This window comes from Chrysochloris asiatica, unplaced genomic scaffold (genome assembly GCF_000296735.1).
Source record: "Chrysochloris asiatica unplaced genomic scaffold, ChrAsi1.0 scaffold00038, whole genome shotgun sequence".
NCBI lineage: Eukaryota > Metazoa > Chordata > Mammalia > Afrosoricida > Chrysochloridae > Chrysochloris > Chrysochloris asiatica.
In genome coordinates this window covers 18518728-18526806 of record NW_006408556.1, presented here as the reverse complement: position 1 = coordinate 18526806, position 8079 = coordinate 18518728, and positions in this window count along the sequence as shown.

Genomic DNA, 8079 nt, shown 5'->3' with positions numbered 1-8079 from the left:
CTTGGAAACCCTATTTAGGATTGCTATGAGTCAGAACCAACTCCACGGCACCCCAACCACAATAACAACTAACTAATAGTCCTGCCCTAACCCTAAAAAAGTCGGGGTGTTTTTTTTGTTTGTTTGATTGGTTTTTTTGGTTTGGTTTGGTTTCTTAAAGCTGTTTAGGTCAAGGCTGATGGTTGGGAAACATTTAATATTGAGACTCAGTATGCAAATACACACATATGAGTTCGGGTGTATGTGTGTGTACATACAAAGAAACAAAAGTATTTGAAATAATACCTATCGTTGCTGCATGTGATGCATTCTGATATTTTCTATTCTGATCCATATTGTTCTATTTCATTATGTTTAAAACAGTGTCTTCAACAACTGCATTAATTTAACAACAGATGAACCACAAATACTAAACTGAAAAAAATTCCGAGACATAGAAATTGAGACGTTTAACAGAGTGGCAGTTCAGACTACGTGTTTCCAAAACTTGGGATCTCATTCCACAGGGTCAAAAGTTAGGCTAAATGCATTGTAGGACTCAAGGGTACTTACCAACAACAACAATGGGTTACAACCCACAAAATGTAAAGCACTAATGAAGATTTGGTTTCTTAAAGTTGGAAGAAACAAGAGCCATCTAATTATTGCAACACAAATTCTCATACTCCTTTCTTCTTTCTTCCTGTGTCCTGTGGATGGTGACGTTGAAATCCAGGATGTGCAAACAAAAGAAAATCTGTTCAAAACCTCATGATAACTGAATAAGAACCAGTTCCCTCAATTCCCAGTTGACTACGAAAGCTCCACTGGGAAGAGACGCTGTTTCCTTGACAGAAAAGCAATTGATTCCTAGGCCTGTCTAGACGCTGGCAGACAAACTTTCCTTGTTTGTTTATTTGTGAGGGCTTGGATCTTTTCAACTTTTTTGTTGCTTATCATTATCTTCCAAAGAAAAAAATGTTCTCTGTGTCTCCTGAGAAACCATGATGTATAGATTTGTTTTCTTTGTCATTTTTAGGATTCTGAACATAATGAGAGTTGGCCAACATTTGTGAGTACATGATTCAACTTGTGTTATGGAAGATAGAAGTTATAGGTAAAGCATACAGATGATTTTCATAATTTCAGCTGTAGACAAAATGCTCTTTTTCTCTCCTTTCAGAAAAACAGTCTCTAATGATCTTTACTTGGTCTGCTCTAACTCCTCCCATTCAAACAGAATGGCACATTTGAAGGGAGACATGAATAGAAGATGTAGAGTTTCCTTTTAAAAAACATCAGTAGATTCTTATGATTCATGATAAATGATTTAAATCATTGAAAATAAGGGTGATATTGTTGTTCAATGCTGTCAAATTGGTTCTGACTCTTAGCAACCGTGCTTATGGTTTCCAAACCTGTGAATCTTTGGGGGAGCAAAAAGCCTCAACTTTCTCCCACTGAGTGGTTGGTGGACTTAAACCACCAACCTTGTGGTTTGCAGTCCAGTGCTTATCCTACAGAGCCACTGAGCTCCCCAGCAAGTTGCAGAGTCTTGACTTATCACTCTCAGGAGTTGACATCCTTGGCAAAGAGGAAGCTTTAAGTGGCAGAACATGGTTGACAATAAACTTCTTGGAACACTTTAACGTACAGTTATAACTAAAGCACAAAGTAGTGAAAAAAAGGGAATCAGAAAGCAATCTCTTGAGGATGGGTGAGTATCACATGTTTAATATGTGCACCATGTCTACTATGTGCACAATCTAATTAATCTCTTAACAGTGGCCATTTCTAACCATAAATTTGAAATATGCAGAATGTGTGTGTGTGTGCAAAACACATTTTCTGTAGAAATTAGTTATATGTAGGTCAAAGGTACAATAGAAATATTTTTCAGAAGTGGCCGTAAGCATTGTATGAAAGAAAAGTTCAAAATATACACTTAGACTAAAGAGGAATTTGACTCAGACCTTAGCCAAAAGTTTCAGACATCTCAAGATCCTTAGTTTTAGACTGTTGTTTCTTATTCCCATATTTTGATCAACAATTCCTCTAGGAATTTGATGATCATGCAGTTTTTTTTGGTTTTGGCTTTCGGTATGTATTTTCCTTATTTAGAATTAAGATGGTTACCTTCTATTTGTAGGACTTCTTCTTCACTGAAAGCTGGTTTCCTATTGCCCACAAAGGAATAACCCAACTCTTGCAAGGATTATATGTGGTAACTTGCCACTTACATGCTGTTAACACTCTAGTGTGGTGCTGTAGGGTAAGCACTGGACTTCTAACTGCAGGGTTAATGGTTCAAACTCACCAGCCACTCCTCCAAAACCCTGTACAGGGTTATATGTGAGTTGGAACTGACTTGATGGCACTTAACATCACCACCTTAGGTAAATGGTAGCTGGGAACCATCTCATTGTGCTTTTTTACCATGTCATTTAAAAAGATTCTGCTTTGGGGAGCTTATTGACTGTGGAATGGGAAGGAACAGGTCAATGGACTAGAGACTTTTAACTGTGAGGTCAAATTCTTTTTGAGCAAATACTTTATAACAATGTTGTTGTTGTTAAGTACCGTCAAGTAGGCATAGCCTACTTGACTCATAGTGACTCTATACAGGTTTCTGAAGCTTTAAATCTTTGCAGGAGCAGAAAGTTTCATCTTTCTCTCACAGAGCAGCTAGTGTATTCGAACCATGGACCTTGTGGTTCACAGTTGAATACTTATCATATGGAGCCACCACACTCCCTTTATAATAATGGTGTTGTTTTAATTTTAGGTGCCATCAAGTCTATACCAACTCATAGTTCTGTTATGCACAACAGAACAAAACACTGCCCAGTCCTGTACCAACCATACAATTGTTACTTTGTTTGAGCCCATTGCTGCTGCCACTGTACCAATCCATCTTCTCACCAGGGGTCTTCCTCTTTTTCTCTGACCCTCCACTTTACCAAGTATGATGTCTTTGTCCAAGGACTGGTCCCTCCTGATAATATGTCTGAAGTATGAGAGATGAAGTTTGGCCATCTTAGCTTCTAAGGAGCATTCACTCTGGTTTTACTTCTTCCAACACAAATTTGTTTGTTGTTTTGGTGGTCCATGGTACTTTTTAATATTCTCTTCCAACACCATAACTCAAATGAATAGTATAACAATAATGTACAATATTATAACAATAATAGACAATGAAGCCAACTGGTTTCTAGTTTGAGTTATAAAACTTACCCAAGAGATAATACTTTGGGGCAATTATGTAATATATTGGAAGAAAAGTTATCTTGTTCTGGGATGCAGAGCCATGTTATGTAATAGAAAACGCACTTGATTAAGCAAAAGAAAATGACAATGAAAAGTAGAATAACTAATCTAATTTTTATGAGTCAATCTAAAATTCGATGCTATTGGGTAACCAACTAAAAATATTGAACTAGTTATTAGGATGCTAGTTTTATTTAGAAGCAAGAAGAGGACTTATACAGCTTCTAAGAACCATTCTGTCTGTAATTTTTTCAGCACAGATTTATTTGTTCTTTAGGCAGTGTATGATTTTTTAAATATTCTCCTCCAACACCATGACTAAAATGTATCAGTTCTTCTGCAGTCTTCCTTATTCTTTGTCCAAGTTTCACATACATACTGGAAATACCATGGTTTTGGTCAGGCACATCTTATTCCGCAAACTAATATCTTTGCTCTTGAACACTTTAAAGAGGTCTTGTACAGCAGATTTCCCTAATGCAATACTTCATTTGATCTCTTGACTGCTATTTCCATAAGTGTTAATGGTCAATTCGAGCAAAATGAAGTCTTTGGCAACTTCAATCTTTTCTCCATTTATCTTGATGAAATTTATTGGTCCAACGAGGAGAATTTTTGCATTCTTTGCATTGCAGGGCAACCCATACCAAAGACTGTGGTCTTTGATCTTCATCAGTAATATTTGAAGTCCTCTTCACTTTCAGCAAGTAAGGTTGTATCACATAATAGTAAGGCTTATCTAAGCCCAGCTCTGTTAAGAATTGTAATCAGCCTTGGCCTTCCAGGTTGTTGGAAATTGAGTTTGAGCCCTGAGTCCTTCCAGGGATTAGAAGGAGTCCTGTGTGGTGCTAGACTGCCAGCATTAGACTGCAAGGATAGTTTGAACTGCAGGTTGATGGTTCAAACTCACCCAAGGTTCCTCAGAAACCCTATACAGGATTGCTATGCGTTGGAACAGATTTGGCGGAATTTAACAGCAATAAGGAGCTCTGGAAGTGCAGTAGTTCGAATCAGGCTGCTAACCTTAAGGTCAGCGGTTCGAAACTACCAGCTGCTCCGCGGGAGAAAGATCAGGCTTTCTACTCCCGTAAGGATTTACACCCTCGGAAACCCTGTACAGGGTCGCTATGGGTCGAAACCGACTCGATGGCACTTAACAACAACAACAACAACAACAATGGGTTGGAGAGTTCCAGTGGGGGGGGGGGGGTGGCGGGGCACAGTTTTTTGAGATGTTGTTGTTTGTTTTCCAATTGAACTAATTATGGCTTACTCTAAAGTGTTATTTTTAAGAGTCTTTCAATTTACAATTTTTTCAATACACATTTCTTCTGGAGTAATGCTAAGCAGACTTGGAAATTTTGATTTTTGGTTATTTAAGGAGTTCTGGTATCACGCTGTAGGATAAGCACTCGACCACAAGGTCAGTTTGAACCACTAGGTTGGCGGTTCACACTCACCAATCACTCCTCAGAAAGCCTATATAGAGTCGCTAGGAGTTGGAACTGCCTGAACAGCACTTAACAACAACATAGCTTCCTTAACCTTTGAAAAATATACTTTTAATGCAGAATTATGGCAAATATAGTATTTAGTAATATGAGAAATGATGAGAAAGAATTTGAAATAAAATATGACGTCACTTGAGCACAGGGTCATTTCAACCCAAAGGTCGGTGGGTCAAACTCAATAGTTGTTCCACAGAAACCCTATATATAGGGTCGCTATGAGTTGGAACCAACTCAATGGCACTAATACCACCAACATAATATCAGCTAAAGAAGAAACACAATTGTTAAGATTCAGCATTAACAATTTTAATAATGGCATAGGTTTTTGTGTAGTAGTAAGGATGTTGAAAGCCATTTGATTTTGAAAAAAATATACAAGAGGACTTCAAAGACTTTGTGGTAAAATGGAATTAAAGGATAATATATATACATGTTGTTAGTTGCCATGAACTTGGTTCTGACTCAAAGCGAACTTGCACAACAGAACAAAACACTGCCCAGTCTTGTGCCATCCTCACAACCATTGTTATGCTTGAGCCCCTTGCTGCTCCCACTGTACCTATCCATCCTGGTGAGGGTTTCCTCTTTGTCACTGACCCTCCAACTCTACCTAGCAAGATATTCGTCTCCAGGGACTGGTCCCTCCTGATATTACGTCTGAAGTATGAGAGATGAAGTCTGGCCATCCTGGCCTCCAGAGAACATTCTGACTCTACTTCCTTCAACACAGATTTGTTTGTTCTTCTCCAACAGGATAACACAAACGCATCAATTCTTCTAAGGTCTTCCTTATTCACTGTCCAACTTTCGCATGCATATGAAGCTACTGAAAATACCTTAGTTTGGGTCAGGCTCACCTTAGACCTTAAATTGATATTTTTGCTCTTGAACACTTTAAAGAGGTCTTGTGAACAGATTTGCCTAATATAATATGTCATTTGATTTATTGACTGCTACTTCCTTGTTGATAGTGGATCCAAGCATAATGAATCTTTGACAACTTCAATCTGTTCTCCATTTACTATGTTTTCAAAAGTCCAGTGGTGAGGATTTTTTTTCCCCTTTACATTGAGGTGCAACCCCTACTGTAGGACCCATATCGTAGGCTATACTCTTTGATGTTCATCAGTAATATTTAAAATCCTCTTTGTTTTCAGCAAGCAAGGTTGCGTCATCTGCATATCCCAGGTTGTTAATGCATCTTCCTTCAATCCTGATACCACTTTCTTCTTCATATAATCCAGCTTCTTGGATTATTTGCTCAGCATACATACTGAATAAGTATGGTGAAAGAATGCAACCCTGGTGCACACCTTTCCTAATTTTAAACCATTCAGTGTCTCCTTGTTCTGTTCTGCTCATATATATATTGTTGTTGTTGTTAAGTGCCGTCAAGTGGGTTCCTACTCATAGCTTCTCTGTATAGGGTTTCTGAGGAGTGGTTGGTGAGTTTGAATCACCAACCTTGTGGTTCAAATTGACCTTATTGTGCAGTGCTTTATCCTACAGTGCCACACTAGGACTCCTACATCATTTTAATACCATGTAACCATTTGGAATGCAGTGGCTTCATCTGATAAGCATTGGGCTGTGAACCACAAGGTCCGATGTTCATGCCTGCCAGGCACTTTGTGGAAGAAAGATGAGACTTTCTACTTCTGGAAATTTTAAAGCCTTGGAAACCCTATACAGAGTCGCTATGAGTCAGAACTAATTCCACAGCACTGAACAACATCATCTATATATACACACACATATATAGTAATGATTTACTAACACCCCACTCTTTCAGTGTACTACATACAAGAGTAAGCCATAAAGCATTGCTGCTAGGACTCTAATTCACACATTTGTTGTTGTTGTTAAGAGCCATCGAATCAGTTCTGACTCATAATGACATACACATGTTTATTCCAAGCAAAACATATTTAAACATGTCTTTATGATTAGTGTATAGCTGCAGACAAGTACTCAGTCTTGTTAGAATGACTTCACACACACAAAAAAAGGTAAAAATTGCACCAAGAAATGTTTTGTTTTCCATCACGACAATACACCTGTTCATTCTCTGAGGATAGTAAGAGCTGTGTTATGAGAATTTACTGGGAAATGTTACCACATCCACCTTATAGCCCTGATCTTGCCCCTTCAGACTTCTTGTTCCTAAAACTCAAAGAATATTGACAAGGGAATGATTTGCATCCCTCGAGGATCCCAGAACTGCTGTTTTGATGTGGTATAAATGAAGAGCACAGCGTTTTTGGTAGAAGGGCTACAGAGATGGAAACATTGCCTTCAGAAGTTTATAGGCCGAGATGGAGGATATGCTAAGAAAAAATAACTTCACATTTTGATGTTTTTGTTTAATACATGTTTCTGTGATTTGATAGTAAGTCTTTTTGACTCACCCTCAAGGTTTCTTAGCTTCATAGAATTCTAGTCATTATTTCCTTGGGATTATAACATCTTTGACCAAGTCTCAACCTGGTTAGCTTTGGCTCAGTTAGCACAATGTGACTTAAAATTCACCTGTAAGATGTACAACTCTGGGAGGAAGTTGAGAAAGGACAAGGTGAGCATGGAAAATGCAGAGCTAAGAAGGATCATGTACTAGCAGTTTCTTCTATCATTTCTTATTTTGTTATTTTAGATTTTCTTTCAAGTTCTCCTTTTCAATTCAAGGTTTATATCTCTAGTCTCCAAATAAAAATAGTCACTGTGATTACTCTTTACAACTTCTTACTGCTGGAAGGGAGCTTTAGAATAAGTCTATGGATGAATAGTTTACATATGGATGAGAAGTCAGATACTTCCCAGGAATCTTGGTTAGACCCTGAAGGTGACGTGCAAGAGGAACTTCCATGGGTCCATCCTTTGAGAAGCTCTTCCTTGTCCACTCGCCTATAGACACATCTGACTGGGGTATAGGTACACATGCCCCCTTAAGAATTGCTCAGACATGTTTGGAATACTACTGATTGTTTTGTTGAAGGCTTCACATTGGGCTCAGAGCTTCTCTGGCAAAACAATTTTTTCAAAAAAAAAAATGAAATATGCATTTTTTTCTATTTGATTCCAGAAAGCTCCATATATCAGTAACCACACCTAAATAATTTCCTAGGTTTTGTGTCATTTCTTCCTAGCACTCTCACATCTTCAAGAGCTCTTTTTCACCTTACTATTGTCTATCTGGTGTGACGCTGTAGGATCAGTACTGGACTGCAAACCAGAAGGTCGGCAGTTCAAACCCACCAGCTGCTCTTTGGAGACCCTATACAGGGTCACTGTGCATCAGAACCGACTCAACAGCACTTAACAACAT